Source organism: Triturus cristatus, chromosome 6 (assembly GCF_964204655.1).
Source record: "Triturus cristatus chromosome 6, aTriCri1.1, whole genome shotgun sequence".
Lineage (NCBI taxonomy): Eukaryota > Metazoa > Chordata > Amphibia > Caudata > Salamandridae > Triturus > Triturus cristatus.
In genome coordinates this window covers 859,104,302-859,127,827 of record NC_140589.1, presented here as the reverse complement: position 1 = coordinate 859,127,827, position 23,526 = coordinate 859,104,302, and the positions used below count along the sequence as shown (strand labels likewise).

The 23,526-nt window shown below is 40.3% G+C and overlaps 1 long non-coding RNA gene across 3 annotated transcripts in view; it reads left to right on the top strand.

Moving 5' to 3' along the window:
• The first annotated feature begins 1,371 nt into the window (after window positions 1-1,371).
• LOC146817967 (uncharacterized) overlaps window positions 1,372-23,526 on the top strand; it is a 63,411-nt gene continuing 41,256 nt past the window's right edge. The window contains exon 1 of one of the 3 annotated variants that reach the window (XR_014963038.1): window positions 1,372-1,637. This is a non-coding gene — a long non-coding RNA (uncharacterized LOC146817967). The remainder of the gene's footprint in view (window positions 1,638-23,526) is intronic. The other 2 variants (XR_014963037.1, XR_014963039.1) reach the window with 2 other exon arrangements.

The following is a 23,526-nucleotide window of genomic DNA, read 5'->3' as shown; positions in this document are numbered from 1 at the left end:
GGTAAATATGTTGATGTTCTGCAATTTACTTCAATTAATCTAGAATTCTCAACTTTGACGAGACAAATGCAAATATAGATCATTATGAAAATTTAGATAAACAAAAATTGATTAATAAGAAAATATGAGTTTGTGGTGTTTCATTTAGAGAAATAAGGATTCAGATTCTTAAAATGAGTTTTAGCTGGTTCTAAATCACCATCAACCAATCCAACTAATTGGTCCGCCGACCAAGTGGGTGGAGTGCCTTGATGTTTAGGATTAGGGATCTATAGGCGACAAATGCTAATGTATATTTTGTAAAATAAGTCTTCTTTCCCTATAGGTTATAAGGTGTTTCCCCCACATATCCAGCGCTTGAATTACTCATCCTTCCTGTGTGTGTAGACTTGTGATTGATGGCATGTGAAGGTTGGTGTTATGGGCCTCACCAATGACTGTGTGTATGAATAAGAATGTGTGACGACGGGTCTGCGACGCAGGGAGGATATTGGTATAAGTTGTTCTCCATTTTCCCAGTCTTGCGCTGGATCACTTGCAATTCGTTAGATAGAATGAGGAAGCAACAATAATAGTAATTGTCACGTGGTGTATGACGAAAGGGACTCAAAATGGAGGACAATGTAAACACAGGTTATGTTAGAGCATGCATGCCTACATTTTAGGAGAGGAAAGTGGGAGATTTAATAAAAATTAAAAAAAGAACCGGAAGGATGGATTTCCACCATTAATTTATATGGAAGCCGAGACAATTTCAGGCGGGAGACAGTCAAAATAAAGCCTTTTTTGGCTTACAAAATCAGGAGTCTACCACCTGAATTGTGTCCATTGATATGTTGTATGTTAGGGTAAGCACAATTCTAATGCATTTAGCAGTCAAAAGAGAAACAGCTCTCACATCTGTGTGCAGTGAGAAGGAAATGAAGATGACCATGCTGAAAAATGACTGCACGTAGAGTTGAGATTTCGAATTCAGTCAAGACCTACGTTAACTAAAGTTGGTATAAGCACATTTCCCTGGACATAACATCTTAAACTACACATTATATTTGTCATATCTGGAAAATGGTACTGCGCTTATAAGTATAAACCCCTGAATCAATCTTTATAAATAAATATGAAAAGGCTATTTATGCTTAATAATCATAAACACCACTCCAAAGCTCGAGTGAGAAATGTGGAGACATTGTCATTAGTTTACATTGGAATTCGGGACGTTCTAGATGCCTGAAGTTTGCTGTTATTTTTTCATTATGAGAACTCAATAGTCTCCAGTTTTAAAACGTCAGGTTTGACGCGATACGTTTCAAAACAATCACATAAAAATATTGCTCTTGGCCTGTATATAGAAGCAGCGCATCGCTCATCGATACGCTCTGCTATCTACAGTGCTGGTCTGACTGCCACAAGTTTACGTTGGCGCGTTTTTTAGGAAGGAGGGAGGGGTGCTCCCGCTTCGAGTCGGTAGTGAACCTGTACCGGTGTCACTTAATGTACTTATTCCCTGTGTTGGAAGTCCAGGTTCTTGTGATAGCGTTTGTTACGTGATGTCTGCCAAGAAGCCGCGTGAGGATCGAGTACGTCCAGTCATAAATGTACCGCAGCAGAGCCGTGCTGCTCATTCTTCGTCCATACAGGTAATTTATTCTGCCCCCGTCAGTATACTTTTTATTTTTAGCAAGTGTACCTGCTTATTGAGCCGCGAGCGTGCGAGGAGCCTCAATAAAAGGGAGGAAGTGACGACGTGACTATACCTTTATTTGGGAGTTGTAGCCTTAAACATGACGTTGCTTTTAAAGACATTGTAATTGTGCCCTGAGCAAGTCTTTATCTTGTTAATAATTGCTTTGCTCTTAGCCCCGCACCAAACTCCACCCTTAGATTACAGCTCAATTTGGTGAGTACATCAAACAACAAGTAAGTGCGGACTATGGGGTGTGTGATAAATTGAGGAAAATAACGGATACTAGTGTGACAAGAGACCTATTTTCTTGTGATTATAAATTAGGTGAGTACCTACACTTATTCTCTGCACAAACCCCAAAAAGCCTAGAACCGGCCCTGGAAACAATACACGGACCCGCTTCAAAATCCACAGTTGGGAATACTTAAACAATACTGTTACAATGCAGAACAATCTGAGATATCCGAAAAAAAAGTTTAGATTATTTATTTTCAAAAAAGGGAAGGAATGATTGAAGGAAGAGGGTATGGGCGTTTAGATATATAACTTTTGCCATTCACACACGTTATGTCTTGCTCATCTAGCACCTTTACAGCAAGGTCACGGCTGCAAAGTACAAAAAAGATGCAGCATTTATTAATGACACCCAGAGCACGGAGTACTCCTTTTGTAACCGAGAATTTAAAATAGTTTGTGCATGAGGACAAAGCAACATTTCTGCTATCTGTATTATTATTTTTGAATGTGCAAAATGGTATTTAGCAATGTTTTTTTAAAATTTCAAATGCGTGCAGCTTGCTTCTGCACTTATGGCACATGAACAACATTTGAATTTAAACTTTCCCGAAAACATGAATACTGTGTGCAGCCTGGGAAAAAACCTACATAAGGACATACCATGATCTTTCTCTTGTCGACATGTTCTGCCTCTTTTTTTGCCTATATTTTTCCAGTTGATTCAGCTATGGTGCTTCCGTTAATGTATTTTTTGTGATTTCCTTGAATTAAGTAATGTTTATTCACCTAAACTGCGGCGTCAGTCTAAAAGTTACAAAATAATGAAGTACATTAATGTAAATATTTGAAGGACAAAAATAAGGGTTGTGGAACTCCATGTGGCTAAAAAAAATAAGGGTTGTGGAACTCCATGTGGCTAAAAAAAAAAAAATAAGCATTGATGCTTTAAATATTTACCCTATGTTGTTGCAAGATATCTGGCAAAGTTGAAATTGAATCCATAGTTCATCTTGTGTGTTTTTATTGGCATTGAAAGGGCCCACGAGTCTCTTTTGGATGTATAATATATATGTTTTGTTTTTTTCCCTTCATTTCAGCATTTAAATTTAACTGAGGAAAAAATATTCTTTCGATGAATTTTGGAGCCAAGCTACTTACTTAATGAAAATGGAAACCCCTTAAAGTGATGCATTTGTAGCTTATTTTTAGCCCAAAACTGTACATTTTCTTTTCTCTTATTTTTTCTTCAACTCTTTCATCGTTTCCATCAGTTCCTTCTGTCCTGTCTCTAACTATATCTCTGATTCCCTGTTTGAATCCTCCTGCCATCTACATATTAGTGCTCGTCTTCACCCCTCCTTTCTTCTATCACTCTTTATCATCTTTGTGTTCCCATCTTTCTTTAATACCTTCCCTTCACTCTTTTTTCAACCCTTATTCTCATTCCTATTCCTCCTTTTCACCCTATATCCAGATTGTGTCTCTTCTCCTTTTTATCTCCATCTCCTTTTGAATTATCTAAATTTGTAAATTCAGAACTCAAGGTTATACAACTCAGCCAAACCGCCAGGCAATCATTGTTAGCCTCACAGACTGAGATTCATACAGATCATATACCAGAAAGAGCTATCAGCCCAAAAATCAGTGGCAAGCAGTATTAGCTTGTCAAGTGGTCAAACACCTGGTGCATACAGTTCAGGGCACTGGTTTGAAACCCTATATTCGGGGCCACTGGAATTATGCAATTTTGCGTCTACAGCGTTTTCCGCATAACAATGGAATTGCTGCATTTGCCACCTTGTCATTTGCTGCATAATCTGCAGGTTTTTTTTTAAAAAAAGGATCCAGCTTAAAGGATCAAAAGTTATTAAAAACATGGTGCCACATGTTCCTGTTCAGTGGAAGGCCCTTAGCAAAGGCTGTCTGGTCATCTTAAGTTTGCTTATTGCTGTATTTGGGCATTAGACTGGTACTGCTTAGGTGAAATCTTTTCTCAGACAGTGTTACCATATGTAACAAGCATTGAAAATGCAATAGGTCTCGCCTTTGATTAAGTTTAAAGCCATTTGCTTTGCTAATGGTATTGTATATCAAAGCAAATGGCTTTAACTTAATGAAAGGCGAGACCTATTGCATTTTCAATGCTTGTTTCCACTGTTTACAGATCTGAAGAGACCCTGCCTGTGCCCCACTGTATTTGAAGGCCTTTCATTTGTGTAATGCTAGGGTTAAAGGTCATGTGATATCAGCATTATGGCCATTAGTCATTTTGAAGCCCAAAGCATCCTTCCCTTTCATGGTATGTCAATAGTCCTGACTTGTACACGTAAAGAGCAGGTGCCATTGCGCTGGTTATGCAACTCTGAAACTGACATCTAATAGAACGTAGACTACTTCGACTAGTGTCAACATACGTGAACCCGTGTGACGTGTTCCTATTTGGTTTAGGTTCTTACTAAATAATACAAACCCATAAAGATACAATATATGTCCTGTGGTTGGTTCTATCAGTGAGCTTTTCTAGCTGCTCTCTACGTCTGAAAGAAGAAGTGTATGAGAGGACAACGCGAGTTAAAGAGACACACACTTGTTTACAAGTTTCTAGGGCAGCTGCCACCTTAAAGATGAATCTCTCCAACACTGCGGTGCCTCGGAGTGCGGCGCATTCCACGCACTGTGCTAGGTGGCGTGAAGTTCTGACTCCAGCCTGTGGCATGTTTTACAAATGACCCTCCCCTGACCTTCACCACAGGCAGCTCACCTCCCAGAGACGCACACAAAGGGAGCACGCTCCACCTAGTCAACCTAGATTTTCCTTTTTTTTTTTTTTTTTTTTTTTTTTTTTTTAAATATTTTTTATTTTTTGCAAGACATACAGGATTACTACAAGCTTGACAATTCAAAAAGTACAAATGGAAAAATTTAACAGAGAAAAAGAAGAAAAAAAAGAAAAACAAAAGATACAAGAAATGCAATTACAATAATAATAATATTGTTCAGGCCAGCTCCCCCTGAATCCAGTGCCGAAGAGGGTCCCAGATTTTTCTACCAAAGCACCTTTTCCTTCTGCCTTTTGTTCTATAAATAGCTTTTTCTATATTAAAGGAGGCTAAGAGACGCGCTCTCCATGCTTCAAATGAGGGAGGAGATGAACTAATCCATTCTTGAGTTATGCAGGCCCTAATTAAAACCATAGAAATAAATAAAAAGGCTTGTTTTCCTTCTGATAACGTATCTGAGTTCACACCAATCAAAACAAGTTCCCCCGTTAGAGTAGGTGAAGACCCAAGCACTGTGTTAAAAAAAGTCTGTATTGCCTCAAAAAGGGTGCTAACCGCGGGCAGGCAAAAAACATATGTATTGAATCTGCAGCCTGACTACCACACCTATTATATACTGTTCCCGCCGTCCCACCCCATTTTAAATTTTTTAAAGGCGTGTAGTATAGATCAAATGCAGCCATATAATGCTGAGTACGTGATCTACCAGTAACCAAAACCAGATTAGCCAAAGTAATTGATTCTTCTAAGCAAATAGCCTTAGTACCTAACCTCTCAGCCCATCTTGCTGCATGAACAGCTAAATCATCTAGACAAGTATCCAAAAAAAGTCTATAGTAAAAACCAATTCGTTTTTTAACAAAAAGGTTATCAATAAGTGGGATCCTTACAATGCCGGCTACTTCCAACATTGACAGAGAACAGAAAAAACTATGAATCTGTAACTATTTAAAATAATCCTGCATTGAAAGTTTATACCTTTCAGTTAATTCCACGATGGTTAGTAACCGGCTATCCTGCCATATATCATTCACACAGTAAATTCCTTTATTTCGCCATCTAGACATGACTGCATCCTGAAAAGCTGGAGGGAATATTTTAGAGGCAGAAAGAGATGTATAAATCAATAGTTTCATAATTCCAAATTGATGCCTGACTAACTTCCATACCCCAAAGGCTGCTTTCAACGTCTTAAATTAATTTTTTTTATAGTAACTTGGTTCTGTATTTTTGAGAAAACAGCCCCGGCATTCCTCTCCCATTAAAAGTTCATATATAGAGGGTGAATGACTCTGAGGAATCCTTACTTTTTCCCCAATAATCAGGGGAGAAATAAACTGAAGAACAGAAGCAGCATAGTAAAACAAAAAATGCGGAATTCCCCATCCCCCCCTAGATTTTGGTAAGATCATCTTTTTATATGCCCTACGATGTTTTTTGTAACCCCAGATAAACCTGGATACCAATCTTTCCAATTGTTTAAAAAGAGTCAGGGGAAACTCAAGTGGAATGGATCGAAACATATAAAGAAATTTTTGAAGTATGATCATTTTTAACACATTGTTCCGACCAACTAAAGATAAATGAAGGTGATCAATCCGTTCAAGTGTAGAGTTTGCATTTTAAAGAACCGGGTTAAAGTTTATAGCTGGAATATCTGATACAGGGGATGTGATTTGAATACCCAGATAAGTCGCTACGGATACTAAAGGAATCGATGGGGGAGGGGTCTGACCTATAAATACATTCTGTGTTTTCGCTATGTTCAATTTATACCCAGAAAAGGCCCCGAACTAAATGGCCAGGTCTTCAACCACTGGAAGAGCTTTCAAGATGTTAGTTGTAAGTACTATAATGTCATCAGCATAGGCAAGCGCTCTGTAATTACTATTAGCAACGGAAACTGGAGGTATTTCAGATGCTAAATTCAGTTTATTTAGAAATATATCTATATAAATGGCAAACAAAAGTGGGGAAGAAGGACAGCCCTGACGAGTACCTCTGGAAATAGGAAAGGGAAGAGATTTTTTTAGAGCCCAATTTTATACAACATGTGGGGGATACGTAGAGAGATTTTAAGGCAAGGATGATGCGTGGACCAAACCCTTTTATTGCTAACATCTCCCACAAATATGACCATGCTACCCTGTCGAATGCCTTTTCGGCATCCAACAGGGTAATACCTAAATCACACACCATCGTTTCGGCCCGATCCATTAAAGTAATTACTCGCCTAACATGGTCCGAGGTATCTCGATGAGGAATAAAGCCATGCTGTAAAGGCGTTACTACTGTAGAGATTACCCTGGATATACGATTTGCTAGGATCTTTGAAAAAACCTTACCATCAGAATTAATAAGGGATATTGGTCTAAAAGATGAAGGAAGAAGATGGGGTTTGCCTTTTTTGAGAAACGCCATGATTGTCCATTGACTCCAGGAAGGGGGTGCAACCGCATTTTGAGCCTCTATGCAAATCCGAAGAAAATCTTGTTTAAGGAGGGATCTAAATACTCTATAAAACTCTAATGGTATACCCTCTGGCCCCATGGCTTTCCCAGAAGCCAGCGAGAGAATAGCTGCCTCTACTTCATCCCATGAAATTTCTGCATCTAATGCTACAGATTGGGCCTCAGTTAGCTTGGAAATGTTATCGGTTCCACAGAAATTTAACAAGGATTCCGATGAGTATGATACATTTTCCTCAGTATAGAGTTTGCTATAGAATAAACGAAAAAACCTCAAATTTTTTCCGGTAGAGTATAGATATGACCCGAGTCACCTTGAATCTCACTCACAGTATTGAACACTTTATGCTGCCTAAGCCTTTTAGCCAAAATCCGCCCTGTCATTTCCCCCACTTCATAAATTTGAGAGTGAAACGCTGTGACCTGCTCCGCTAATTTCAAGGCAAAGACCTCATAGAGCCTAGATTTGTGTATGGCAAGTGGTGATTTGATAGGTTCAATATCTTAGGCTGCAGTAATAGCGGAAACTAATTTAGCCTCCCACTCTAATACTAACTTCTGATAAATAATAAGTTGGGCCCGGGAAGACCTTTGTTTATTAATAGAGTATGACAGAGTTTCTCCCCGGACCGCGGCCTTAAACGAATCCCAAACCATTTGAGAGGAGGCAGAACCACGATTAATATCAAAGAATTGCTTAATCCAATTAGACATGTGTTCAATATACAATGGATCAACCAGAAGTTTACGTTCAAATGTCCAAGAATTTATCTTTGGGGATAAACCTAATCCATACTTAATCTCAATTAATATGGGGTTGTGATCTGAAATTATTCTGGGTAATACATCATAGGTAATATTATTTAAAAGTACCAAAGACACAAAAAAATAATCTAGGCGAACAACTTTCCGGTGTGGGGCTGAAAAAAACGTAAATCCCGGTGCTGTATCTATTTTTACAAACCCTACATCAGAGAGGCCAACCTCTGAAACTAAACCTCTTAGTGCCTTGTAAACCTTCTTCTTAAGCCCAGAATAAGGAATCTCTGAACTGAGGTTAACATCTGTCCATATGTATATTGAAATCTCCACAAAGTATTAATGGAGTGGGCCAACCAGCTAGTTCGACACTTAAAAAATTAAAAAGTTCAGGGTCATCAGAATTAGGGCCATATATAGAACAGTCATTTGTCTACCATCTAGAAACAATTCTATTATGACCCATCTTCCAAGCTGATCAGTTTTGACACGATTACATGACCCTAGCCCCTTTCTGATGAGAACTGCCACCCCCCTGGTAGTAGTTCCTTGACTCGTACATCCCACAAGATGCATTCCTAGATCATTTAAACATTTTCTATTATTCCAAGTCAATGTGTCTCTTGCAAACAGAGGACATCTATTCGCATACTTTGAATAATATGGGCACACATACCCCTCTTTTGCTTATTGTTCAACCCACAGATATTCCAAGAACAAACTCTTAAGTTGGCCATTTAAGATCCTTTCTGTTTTTTTTGTATATTTATCATTTCTCCCCACTCTTTACATAATTCAGAATTCAAAAAAACGAGAAAGCTTAAATCTATAAAATACAAAGCCTCCATAACTTCCTCTGCTAAACTGGAATACAAATTAACTGCAATAATCCTGTACTTGTTTGACCCACTCCCCCGACCCCACCCCCACCCATAAGGGGCAAAGGGACTGAACAGTCCCTGATAGTGATGGTCTGAGAAGCATAATGCGTCTCGCTGCGCACTCTCATCTGCTAAACAGAAAACCAGTAAATGCTTGTGAAGAGAAATAGGCCCACCTATAACAAGAGCAAAGAAAAAAAATAGAACCAAAATAAATGATTAAAGAAAGTGGGCCCCCTAAATAGGGTTTAGTCCAAAAGGCAAAAACAAGTCCAGCTGGGATTAGATCATCACATCTTGGAAAGAAATTCTTTTGCTACGCTCTCCGAAGTAAAAAAATTGAGTTCTCTCCTTAAAAATAACCTTAAGTTTCGAAGGGTTAAGAAGGAAAGCTTGGGCTCCCTTCGTCTGAAATGAAGGGATAAGTTGGCGAAATTGCCAACGTTGTTGAAAAGTAAAGTGACAATAGTCAGGACGAACAAAAAAGTCCAGACCCTTTCCCCTTCGTTTACGATCTGGCCGAGCAAGATCATACAGGGCTTCACGGGCCAGAAAGTTATTCAACGAAATCAAAATAGCTCTTGATTGGTTGTTAGAGGTCATTCCAGAAATCTTCTTGGGTTGGAAAGGGAACCTGTGTGCTCTGAGAATCTCGCGGTCCCACTGCCATTGGGTAAGCTCCGGAAAAGCTTCAGAAAAGTGCTCTATAATAAATTGTCGAGTATTAATCCCTTCACTTCCTTCGGGAACGCCCAGAATGCGCAGATTATTGCGTCGTGATCTGTTCTCTAAATCCACAAGCTTCCAATTAAAGTCCTCCTTTAGATTAGCAAGAGTAGAAACCTGGGAACTCTGCTGAGTCAACACGTCTTCGATAGCAGAGATCCTCCCCTCAGCCTCCTGTACTCTAGCAGAGTTTTCGTTGCATGTTTTTATCACCCGCCTTACATTATTTTGGAGCTTACGTAAGACCCCTTGCGTTCGCAAGTTCTCGGCTCTGGTTTCTTCCCGGTGTTGAACCATCACTTGGTACAGCATATCTAAGGTAACCCCTGATGTCTGAGAACTCTGCAATGAATCGCTTGAATCTGGATGAGTATTTCCAGAAGGAGAGATAAGAGCAAGAGATCCTTGATGATTAGCAGCGTCTAGATTTGCTGATAAGGACCCCCCCCCTTAGGACAGTATTTTCCTCACCCCCCCCCCCCCCCCCAACTCCATTCGAGCAGACGGAGTGTCACCGTTGACTGACCCTTTTTCACTGGAGTGATTAATATTATCTTGAACCCCAGCAATTGAGTTAGAAATACTAGCATCGTCTCTCCATTCCTCATCCCCATCCCGATCTGAGCTTTCCACCTCCAGCGCGGCTGATAGATCCGACATTGAGTAAAAATTCCCTGCAGAGTCAATCAAATGTGCGTCCACAATGTTATCGACCAGCTCCTGAGAATTAGCATGGGATATAGAGCCAGAAGTGGAACCAGCAATGTTATCAGAAGACATACCCTGGGATTTTAACTGTGGGTTCAAAGCGGTAACCAAATCCTTTTTACCACCATCTACTTTGGAAGCACCAGTCTGTACCGTCAGGCGTGCGTCATTGCTGGAGAGGGGGAGAGGAGCCGGGACTACCAAATTCATGCTATCGCCACTAAACACAGAAGGATTGTCCAGGGGTTTATCACTTGGATGTAATATACAGGATTCAGGATCAACCAGTGAGTCACCAACTGTCTTTAAGTTCAGGTTATCTTTAAAATTATCCTTATACTTATCTAATGTCTTATTCCCTTTTTTAAACATACACGGTATTTTTTGGGGGGGGAGTGACACTACAACTCCCAGCATGCACCAGGTTGGCTTCGTGTAGCTTATGTGGAGTGGGATTACCAGAATCAGCAGGAGTGCTACTCGGGCTGCTATCCTTCTGTATAGGTTCAGCAACTTTTGTTTGTGTATTCGAAACAGTTCCATAGTTGCCCGGCTTACCACTAACTGTTGCGGCAGCCGCCGCCACTGCCCTGGTAGTTGGTTTGGGTCCCATCGCTGACCCCTTCTCTGTACTCGCTTCCCCAGTGCTTCTTGGTTTTTAATCCGTCCGTTGATGGCAACTGGTCTTAACGAAGAGTCCCGAATCCAGCACAGTCGTGGTTCAGTAGCCAGATGATACCGCCGCGATAGCAAGCCAGTGGTAACGGTCGCCACACGCCAGGCAACTTGAAGAAAACGACGATATTTGAATAGGGCAGCCTGCCGCATACTCGTGGATCACACCGATGATCGAAAATCCATGGAGAATCTTCCCCCGCAACTCAGCAACTCCGTCCGGATGAAAAGAGGAAGAGCGAACGCCCAGGGACAGCTGCAGGTGAGAGTGACTAGCAGCGAGCTAGTCTCTGCTGCTCACTCGGATACAGATGCATCCGCCATCTTGCTCCCAACCTAGATTTTCCGTCCAGGTCCGAAGAGGTGTTTCACTAAAACTCTTACAGGTTTAACACGCGAGCGTAGTAAACCACAAACGCAAATAAAGCGTCATATTAACAAAAAACAGAGGGTAAAGAAGCAAAGGCGCAAACAGGACTTCAGGAATGACCTAGCTGTGCTAAGAAAGAGAAACCAGACAAGCACTGCTCCGAGGAAGCAGCATTGCTATTTCTTATCCCGTGACATTACTATGTAGACAAGCTATGCGAGGCATGCACTGCTGATCATCTCAGACTGGCTGCAACGCTGAAAAGTCTCTGCAGTAAACACTTCACTTCTCCTTAAAATCAATTAACAAACCTACAGTAAAACTTTATTTTTTGTCACAGTGCCTACGTGGAGTTTTTCCAGTTTGTTTCAAAATCTTGCCTGTTTTAAGATAAAAAAAAAAAAAGTTACAATTTTAGTTTGCATCGCTTAAATATATTGGTCAAACAAATGTGTGCTTATAACTTTCTATTTGATATACAGGAGTACAAGTATAAAAATAAATATGTCCGTATTCGGTTTTAGGAATTCTGCAATGCTATGTGCTCGTTATAGCGTGACTGTCAATTGTTTTATGCTGTCTTTGGGCAATGGCTCCCTTGAATCTTTTGTCATGGTAAGCTCTTAGGGCACCATCGACGGAATGTGGCCTGCAATAACTAAAGAAAGGTTTGCCATCTGTTTTCATTCAGCTGCTTGTTTAAACACGGGGCAGAGTGAAAACAGATGGCTGGCCCCCATAAAGATAAGAAATTGCTTTGCGACAGCAGCAAAGCAGGCGACCCAGTCCGGATCAGAGGCAAAAGGGCGTTGCTCAAAACCCCTAATTTCCAATGGCAGGCCACCGTTTAGCATAAACGGTGACGCCAGCCAATGGAAATGAGGGCGGGGCTTAAAGCCCTTTTCTGAAATCTACTCTCTTACAAAGTCTCTCGCCAGCGAGCAGCGCATGTGCTGCAACGCAGGTGAGACCTAAAAATGACAAAATAATGGAAGTAATACTATCCTAAAATGTACAGCATTAGGCTGCATAATTTGCCTTTCTTGTTGCATAATTTAGTGAACCCTGCTGCATAATTTGGTCCTCCACTGCTGCATAATTCCAGTCGTCCTGCCTATATTGCACAAAATTCTTAATGAAAACACTGGCGCCACCACAAGCAAACCAGAGACCCATAATGAAATGCAACATGTTGTAGCAGAACCCATTTAAAGCATAAGGGTGGCTTACTTTGGGCAGAAGTGCATTGCATATGTTAAGTTCGAAATAGCAGAGGGAAAAAAAAGTGGCGCTGGAGGGGGCTCAGTTGATATTTCACAGTTGTTTGATTGAATTGGGTCTTAATAACTGTTCACAAATTCAATCACTATGGAATTTGTCCCGGTCGGTCCCTATGTCTCTTGCTCGCTCTCCCTCTTTTCACTCTACCAACTTTCTAAATCCTTTCTACTTTCACTTTCTCTCTTACAGGGCAGTGAGGGAAACTGAATGCAACTTAATTATTTGCCTTTGTAAAATTGTGTCCACACAGATTTCAATTGTTTTTTCACACTGCCTCTTGCTTTCCAAAGTCTACTGTTGAGCGAAACCACTCAGATTTTCCCAAAAAGTTAATAATAACTTGATACAACTCTGATTTTGTCCCGTTTCGCATGGGACAGGCAGCCATCGCACACCACCTACAATGGGATTAACTGCACAGAGTCAATGTATCCTGCACTATGACGGGCTGGGAGTGAAGGCATTAAAGTTTGAAGACCACTAGCTTCGAGCAACACCGATGCACGGCTGTAGAGTGACACGCTTACACACTCATGCCAGTGATCCTGTCGTTGTGCTCCTCTGAGTGCTGGTACTCTCCTTGAAGAAGGAGAAAATCCGGTACTCAAAGGTTGAAAATTGAAAAGTGCAGGTACTTAATACCGGTGAGTAATGGTTATTTAAAGCACTGGGTTTGGGCAGAAAGAGAACATACATGGCCATTCTAATTTCCATTCCATGAGATATCAAAGGAAATGACATCTATTTAACAATGATTTCTCTAGCATCATTAAATTGGTTTTGCAAGAATCTACTTTTCTGGATCGGATATTAGTAAAAAAAATAAACACAAACATTAACTAGTAAAATGAGTACATATATTTTAAATCTTCATTAAGTCGAAATTGATCTCGCTGGTTGAAGACGTTTAGCCTGGGTCTATCCAAAATGTATCATTTAACCGAAATGGTAACTTGTTTCCAGTTTAGTAAATTATGTAAATGTGAGCTACTTACTTAGCAGAAGGCAGCAGAGAGCTTTATGAGGTCAAAGGCACAGACAATCTGTGATTGGATTGTAGATTGTTTGTGGACTGTTGATACATCTCCTGTGCCTCATCTCGTTGTTGTGAAACCCACGGGAAAGAGGCTATTGGCGTAGCAATGTTTCCATGGGCCTTGGTGCAAAGATCAGTTGGATCTCAATCCACAGGTTTAACTGTAAAATAGAGCTGTGATAATTGTGCATTTGGCACCTAACATCTCTTGACTCCTATGCCTCGCAGCAATAGTTCAGTGGTGCGACGCCCAGGTGATAGTGGGCTCTCAGCTGGGCCTCACATCGCTGACTCACGACTGTAAGACCAGGGAAGAGGAGCGTTTTTGTGCTTTGCAGCTCTGTCATGTTTGTGAGGCCCGTCAACCTTGCAGTAGCCCTGAACATCCTAACATGACTACAGGGTGGTGTGAGGTCACAGGAGTTCTGTAGTGAGGAACCGTGATTAGTGGGGTGCACAGAGCTGCTTCAGGGCCTTACCCAGTAGTCCTTACTGCCCATGGCTAGTGCCCGCCATGGTTGCTACCTTTCACCGCTAATCTCAACATCGGGCTTTTTTAGGTCTCGCCTAGGCAGCGCGCATGCATTGCTCTAGGAGATGACCTTTAGAAATCGGTATGCTCCTTTTCAAGCACACTCGTGCTTGTGCTGGCATCCACCATGCAGGAGCGAGCAGCAGTGCGCGTGCTAATTGAAACATATGGCTCTCACACCGCTGCTGCTCGCTCCCGCAAGGCGGCGGCCAGCACAAGCACGAGTGCTTCAAAACAGCTGCTGCTTGTTCTGTTTATCTAGCAATTAGCTTCTGACTGTAGCTCTTTAAAGAGGCAAACTGCACGAAAACAAAACTTGCATATTCACTTTCAGTTTAGTGGGAAGAGTTTCCTGTAAATGAAACTGAGACCTGAGCAGCAACTGCGTGATTTCTCTTTAAGCTGCACGGCTTGGTGCCTGGCTTTTTGAGAAATCGCACAGACTGCTTTCATTAAAGGAACTATGCAAACCTGTGCTTTGCTTTTTTGAACCGCATGGTGACTTTGTAGTGCGGTTTCTTTGAAGTTTGAATTCAATTCCTGCATAGTGCTTAAACTGTATCATCCTTTTTCATGTAGTCTGCCATAAATACTCGGTTCTGTTGCAGTACTTTGTTAAAATCACAGAGCCGACCTGTACACATTTTTTCATGCATTTTTTAGTGTAAAGCATGTTTTCTTGAGGCACCTCAGCAGCATTTTACCAAATGGCAAGTATTTTTATGTTTGAGACTGTTGTCCCTACAAATAATCTCTGACAATTATTCAGACTGCTTATGTGTGATATTTCCAGGCGAAGTTATGTGTGAGAAATCAAGTTGTCCTGGACAAATTTTAAATTACACTAGGTAATTTGTGTAATAGTAAGTGTGCATTACACTTTGTACGCAGAATTCTTAAAATTACCCCACGTCGTGTAGTTGCACAACGTTTGATTCAAGGTTTGACCATGCGCACCATAGCAGGTGTTGCTTATGGAACTTGTGTTTTTTTTAATTCTATTTTTTCAACGCACAATGCATGATTGTGTAAAAACTGGACCCGTACTCACATTTCAAGCTATGATATAGCGCTAAATCACGGGTTTGCATTTTGCTTAATTACGTGTATTTTTCACAAAATTTCACGTAACTGCGTGACAGAAAATTATGTATTTTTCACACCACCTTAATATCAAGGCCTCACGTATTATATTTTAAGTGACACTTACTCATTAACTCAAGCAGATAAATCTAATCTAGCCATTGCAGCAATGTTCCCTGAAGCGCCATTAATTAACCTTTACAGATGGTTTGCCCTAACAGTGGCACAAACTGTCCCTTGAAGCACAACTGACTACACTGTGTCCTCTTGCAATATCAAAACTCCCCTGTTAGCAGTAGTTCCTTGAAGGCCACTTGCCTCATGAAAATGTGATTGGTCACCTACCTCACTGGCCCTTAAACCCTGCATTGCTCTGTTATATAAAGTGATGATGGGCAGAAATGTCAGTAAAGTCTTTTAATGGAAGCTTTTCTAAGATTCATGGAAATCTGCCTGCCTACCCAGAAGCAACAGACATGGCCCATGCGCCGCTGCTCGCTCCCACAAGGGGCATGCTACCACAAGCACGAGTAAATGGCTGTTTCCATGTTCTTTTCTTTTTCCACTCTGAACTGCTTGTTTTTCTGTCGCTCTTTCTCAGTAACGTGTTTTAATTAAAACTTTACAGGGACTTTTTGCATTTGTCAGATTTTATGTTTTAAACAGCTGTTTCCATTTCCCGTTTTGTTTCCCTTCCCAACTGCTTGTGTTTGTTGCTTTCTTGAGTGCTTTGTTTTTTTTTCACTTTGTTTGTCTAGCACTCGTTTAAACCGCTGCTCCTGTATGTGTCCTCCGACAGCATCTTTGCACACTAACACCTGATGCACTGCATCATTATTGCGCACTTCACATAACATTAGGGGTACAAAATCCCTCTATGCAACCAAACCGTACACAAACAGAGCATAGGCCCATAACACAACGCTATGCAATTTGAATAAAATAGAAGGATGTGGCGTAATGAACAGATCTGTTCAGTGGGGAGCTGTTGAACCATGTTCGTGTCACCGCGATTTTGTGCAAAAGTTATTCTCAATTGTATAGGATCATACATGAAGCGTACTGACGTCCTTCAAAACGCTACCCTATCCAGTCAGGCACACTTCTGTAAACCCATCTTTCCACACTAATACCTGATGCACTGCATCATTGTGCCGCACTTTCTTTCCACTTTGAACTGCTTTTCTTGCCGTCGCTTTTTCTTGGTAACGTGTTTCAATTAAACTTTACTTTTTTTTTTTTTTTGTTTTGCATTTGTCAGATTTTATTTTTTAAACAGCTGTTTCCGTTTTGTTTCCCTTCCCAACTGTTTGTGTTTGTCGCTTTTTTGTGTGCTCTTTATTTTTTTTTCACTGTTTGTCTAGCACTCGATTAAGTGCTGCTCCTGTATGTGTCCTCCGACACCATCTTTGACTCCCTCACTAACTCAATGACTGACTGACTCTCTCTGACTCACTGACTAACTGTATCGCTGACTAACTACCTAACTCACTTACTCACTCTCTTGCTCTCTCACTGACTGAATCACTGACTCTCACTCTCACTAACCGACTCTATCTCACACTTACTGACTCTCTCTCACTAACTTACTATCTCTCACTAACTGACTAAATACCTGACTAACTTTCTCACTAACTCTCTCTCACTAACTTACACTCTCACTGACTAACTCTCTCTCACTAACTGTTATACATGTACTATTTCCCATCCTTCACCCTCCTAATATTAATTTCCCCCATACCAAAAAAAACAAATCCATAACAAGCAACCATTTGGACCGGCAGATAGAAGTTGCAGGCATAAACAGGACAAAAAAAAAACCTCAACACATTATTTAATGTTATTACGTATTTAATATAGTCGTTTAGTTATTCATTATGCTTTCTTGGTCATATATAAGGTAACAAAAATGCTTCTGGCGCTTCTTGATTATAACTTTTCATCATACTGCAGACTTCTATACAGCACAGCTTAAAAACATAAGTAGTCATTATCTCTAGCTAAACACTTATAAAGTCCCAAAGGCGAGACCTATTGGCTATGCCAATGCTTGTTAGACCGTGTCAGAATCCGAGGATTTTATCCAGCTTGGAAAGACGCAAAGCAATAAATATAAGATCTTTCAAAGGGGAAGTCGGAAACAATTGTTTGGAGGAGTTTCCTCCCGGCCAGGGAAATAATTTGTTTTTCTGATATATTCGATGAATTATTTAGCCTATGTCCCTGGTATCACAAAAAGCTGAAATTCTTCTTCTGACCACCAGCAGCATTTTGTCCTCCAAGTTTTAACTTCTTTCATATTTGTGTACGTTTTCCTTTTGTATAAAAAGGTATTTGAGATAGTTACGACTTATTAAACTTAAGTAGTGTTGCAACGTCAGTAATGTAACCTTTGTGCATTCTTTTGGCACTGGCTTTTATAAACAGACATTGAAGCTGAATTTATCACTGAAGTCTCCTGGTCAACCCTATAGTGATCACCACGTAAGGGCATGTTATATCTTGGCTTCTACAGCAGCAAAAACTAGGCGTTTCAGAGCTAAGTATGATCTAATTCTCTAAAACAGAAATCGCTAGTAGGAGGGGAACACACAGCATAATTCAGCTCAACATTTGGGTTCAAAGTGGACTCTGAAGACACTTCCAAAAGTTTTTATCTCGTTTCACATAGGCATACTTGTGCTGGTGATGTTGGAGAGGGACTATTAAGACTTTTAAGTATGGTTGAACTTGGCAAAAGTTCAGAGATTTTTTTTTTTCTTTTTTCAAAAGAATTTATTGGTTTTATCTTTAGGAAAAAGGTGAACATGTACACATAATGAATACAATTCAACTGCCTCCTTGTTTCTAGCTTATAGTTGTATCAATCGTTAATAGGTCGAGATATACAAGATTACTTGAGTGCATTGTTAGTGGCTGCGACAAACGTGGAAAAAAAAATAGAGAAAGAAAGAGGGGGGAAAGGAAGGAACCAATCTATGCCATGACTTGTGTAAACGTGGAGGAATATTTGTGTCTGTCGACCTGAGATTAATTTGCCATGATAAATATGTGTATATAGCCTTTTGGTTATATTCATCAAGGTTTTATCTCTTCAATATATAGGCTGAGTTTTTCCCACAGTCCTTGTGAGGATAGAGGATTAACATCTTTGTTGGTTACTGAGTTGTCGGTTCTTCTGGCAAAACAAACCCAGACATACCAGGTATGCTGTGAGATATTCTGATATGATTTCCAATTGCAAAGAATATTTTGGATAGCTACAGTTAGCAATAGGTCAAAGAGGCATAGATCATACAAACTTAGCTCTGGAAGAGGTGTAATGGCCCAGGGTCACCCTGTTGTAGATCAGGCTGATTTCAGTATGAAATATGTTTTATAGGATTGATGTGATGTCTGTCCAGAATTTGTCAAGACTTTTGCGTTAAAAAAACAAGTGTGAGGGAGATAGGTGTCTTGTGGCAGTTCAAGCAATGGTCTGATTCTACGAGTCCTGATTTAAAGAATTTCTCTGGTGTCCTGTATGCTTTATGGAGGGTCCATAGTTTGCACTGGGATAAGATGGGGGATCTTTCATTTTTAAAATAATTTCCCAATTTATTTTTAAGACCAGCATTGCGAAACATCTGGGGGAGGTCTTAGTCTCCGCCTTTGAAGCAACCATCACAGCCATACATAAAGAAGGGAAAGGTCCCGCAGAGATTAGAAATGTCAGGCCTATTTCCTTATTTCAAATGTAGATTGTAAAATCTATGCAAAAATCCTAGCACTAACACTGGAGAAAGTAATTCCCCCAACTGGCTTTATTAAAGGCAGACTCTCATTCGATAATATTTAGCTTTTTTTGCCACATAACTAAGCCAAAACTTTGTTCTCCCCCACAATAAGTAAGGCTGTGCTCAATCTTGCACAAGCTAAATCTGGGTAGCAACTTTGTGCCCATGGTCTTTGCCCCATATTCCCGACCTTCGGCTCACATACAAGCAAATTAACACCTCTTATAAAATACGCCGTTCTCAAGGAACGAGAAAGGGATGTCATTTATGCCCTCTACTATTCCTTCTAGTAGTCTAACCCCTACTCTCTTCAATAAGAAAAAAACCCTCCATCCTGGGCACCCCCTTTAAAAAAGATTTTTGTAAAGTTGCAGCGTATACAGCTGATGTCCTAAACTTTTCACAAAATGCAGAGACTGCTTTACCTGTGATCCTAGATACAATTAATTTCTATGTAGAAGTTTCGGGATGCATGCAAAATCTAGACAAAACCCGCATTTTCCTTCTTAATTATTTCTACATACCATCCAAAATTACCAGCGCTAAATTGAGGTGGCAATCAAATATCTTGGGATACAATCTAATCCTAACCTTGACGACACAAGGAAACTAACTTAAGACTCCCCCGTCCAAAAGATTAAGGACTTACTCTCCACATGGTCCCCAACATTTCTGACATGGTTGGGTAGGATAAACAGTACAAAAATGATTGTTCATCAAGTCACCTTTATCACATCCACATCAAGTCACCTTTATCACATCCACCCCTCCCCCCACCCACTCCCTGCTCTCATCCAACTTCTTGAAAAACTCCTAAAAATTTTGTTTTCTTTTTAATGGATGCATAAGAAAAGTATGATCGTTCTAAACAAATTCAAAATACATACATTTGAAGGTGGAGTTAATGTACAAAACGTCCATAAGTGCCAGATTGCCTTTAAGACAGGTCACTTGGTGGATTTGCCCAAAAGAGAAGGACAAACCGCTATGGACATGTTGAAGAAGATATTTTAAGACAGTTTTCCTTGATATCAACTCTAACAATGATTATTAAAGACTCCGTTTGGCCCACCAAATTCTTGGCAAAACGTTACCAACAAAATCCAAGGCTCAGAGAACACATCCAAATGGTGTAACACTAGAGGGTAGCTCCCCCATGTGATTATGCTGGGGAGAACAAGCCATTCTGTACACTCAAGACTTGAGTACTCCTAGAATGACAAAAACCTTTGCTGAACTACAAACTATAAATAACTTGTGTAACTTGGATTTTTACACATTCCTAAAATTAAAGGTTGCATAAAAAAAAGCAGAGCCGCAAATCTGATCTTGTTATACTAACAATATCTACCATACCACATATGGCGACTAGGTTGTATAGGATCCTAAACTCGAATAACTAAAATTAACTCACCGTAGTAATTCAAAGCAAATAGCGAAGTTCAGTTTTGATGTCATTCTAACAGATCCAGTTTGCTCACAACCACAGTTAGTAACCTCTGGAAGTTGAAGAACCATATGCAAATTATTTGCATAAAGATAGAATTTTGGTCTGAAAATCTTAATCCTCTAATGTAGAGGCTGCACATAATCATTAAATGGATAAATAAAGAGGCTGGAACCCTTTGGTATCCGTTTGAACAGTTAGATTCATTCTGACCCAGTTCCCTCAAGCACTGATTCTTAAACCTTTTGACTTCTGTAGACCTCCCCATTGACTCATTTTTGTAATCCAGGAACACGCACAGAGTACTTACTGGAAGCCGGTGGCCCCAGCCTAAGCATTTTCAATAATTTAAACCGCAAAACAATCGATAAAAGAAAAATTAAGAAACCAGCATTCATCAAACAAATATTCAAATGATAAATGTATTTAATTCACAAACATATTACAAAAATCTATATTTGAATTGGACGGTTGGAGCTTTTCTCAATTCAATTGGTGTCACTCATCATCCATGCTAGATTCTGTTTGATGCACTTGCATAGCTACCATGAATCAATCTGCGAATACTACCTTAATTTTAAGCTTCCAATTTCAAATTCTTTCATCACATTTTTAAATTTGCATTTGCACATTTCTGCTTCTTTACTCAAATACACTTTAACAGTCAGTTAATCTTTAATTTTTGCAGTAGTTGTGGAACTTTTGAGTAGGGTTCACGGACCCCCAGTGGTCCCAGGGCCATAGGTTAAGAACCACTGCTCCAAAGCAACCCTCTTTTTTTCAGTGTGCAATAAAGGATACATACCAGCCATAGGCATCTGTGACACACTTGCAAGAGTCCAGTCTTTTAACAAAGATTGAGTAGTCAAGGGTGTCAAACACTGCCACGGATCATTTGGAATCAGAATCACTACCTAGCTCTATGACCGTGCTCTCAAAATATTACTGAAAACATGTATGGTAGTCTCTGTCCTTTCAATGTTCTAAAAGCCAGTTTGTAGATGCCTAATGAAAGATTAACTCTCCAAGTAATCAGCTGTTAGAAAGATGACCCGTTCGTGTTTTTTAATAATATTGGGGGATTTAGAGATACAACAGTAATTTGGTAGATGGCCACGATCAAGTTGTGGTTGCTTTTTTAAGTATTTTCAGGGTGATGAATACTATGTTAATGATGGAAGCTACTCTAGAAGAGGAAATTCAAGTTGACCAGTTGGATTTTGACTTTTTCTGGCTCTTACTAGCATAATAAAGTGCAGAACACTAAACTACCAAAGATAACTTTACAACGCCTTCATTATATTTAACAAGAAGTGCTACAACTACGGTGTGACTTGTACCTCCTGACCCCCCAAAAAGCCACACTCTCAGGCATGTTTGCACTCCAAACTGAGTCACTTCCTCATATCGGAAACTTGAACCGCAGATACACAGAAGAGATGAGCTAAAGATTCAGTCATAAAGTTGCATAACCTCCTCCTTCGAATTTCTAGGTGTTTATCTCCCTTCCAAAGGTTCCTCCGTATTAAATTCCACCTCATCTATAACCCTCCCCCTCGCCCCCCCCCCCAGTGAAAAAACAGTACTCGTCGAGGATTTAACTGACCTAATTACACAAAACCCTCTGAAGGTCACCATGGACATTATACTAGGATCTCCTTTAAACAAATGATCTCACCCAACACTGCACTAAACGCACAACACCACAGGCTCTACCCTTGATACAGGCATTTCCAACCCTAACGCCATAACCCTCCAGTCCATCCTTCCCACTGACTGGACTGACCACCAACTAATTCTTTTCAATCTCCATGTCAACCAACCTACACTCCAGTTCCAAACTAAACGTCCAAAAAACTGGGTGAGAAATATGCATAAAATCCCTCAACCAGAATTAGAAGCCCTAATCACTTCCCAAATTCTACTTCCTCCTGATCTTTCGTCCGCCGATGACTTTCCCTCTCATTATAACACAAAAATGTCAGAACTACTTAACGCGATCGCCCCCTTAAAACTCAAAGTCAGGAAGGATCCCCTCCAGATCCTGGTTCAGTAAAGACCTCATAATCCAACAAAAAAGACCTGGCAATAAGCGGCACTTTTCATCAATTCTTACTATAAATACGTACGATTGTTCAAAGGGTAATGTATGTATCTATTTCCCCTAAATCAGTAATTCTTTTCATGACCTCTGAAATGATCCCCTGTGCCATACAGATTAATATTTAATAAATCCCACAACGTGAAGAAAAACCAGCCAAGAATTGTCACTCAACCAGCACCCATCAATTTCGAGAAGTGTAATATCACAGAAATTGTGATGTGCCAGAAAAAAGTGTGGAGAAATGAGAAAGTATCTCACGTGCGCACCACAAGAGGAGCTGCTGGCAGGTACTCACCAGTTTGCCCACTTACTTATCATTGATAACTTTCTCATGAAAAGAAAAAATGCGTCCAGGTGTACAAGTAATTGAAAAAATAAGCAAAAAACCCCAATAGAAAAAAAAAGAGATATAGTCTCAAATAAAATTGGGTTCAACGCATGTATATACTTTCAATGTCTTTATTGTTGGTTGTTGGATTATGTGAGTGGAGGGTGGCCTGGCATTCACTACCCCTCTATAGCTCCTTGTTGGATTATCAGTAAAGAACTCAACAATTGGAGAGGACAACGTAAGCTGGCTGAAAGAACATCGAGACAAAAACCCTAGCTGACTCAAATCTCTCTCTCCTCCGAGCTGAACACCTAAAGTACAAAAAACATATCTACAGAGAGAAATCATCCTTCTGAGCTGAACTTGACCACTTCAGAAATAGACCTAAATACCTTTTTAACATTCTAAAACAACAAACCTCCGCTCTCCTCAATATCCAACTGATGTCTCTGTAAGCGATGTGAAGAGTCTGCCAAATTCTTCTCTGGAAAAAGAACTAGCATCGAACTCTAACTGGTCCCCTCCCCCCCCCCCCCCCCCCCTCCTCTCCCTGCATCGAAGATCCCCTGTCTACTAAAGATGGCATCATCACTGCCACACTCCCAACCATGACGGTCCTCCCAAACTCACCTTCCCATTGAACCAGAG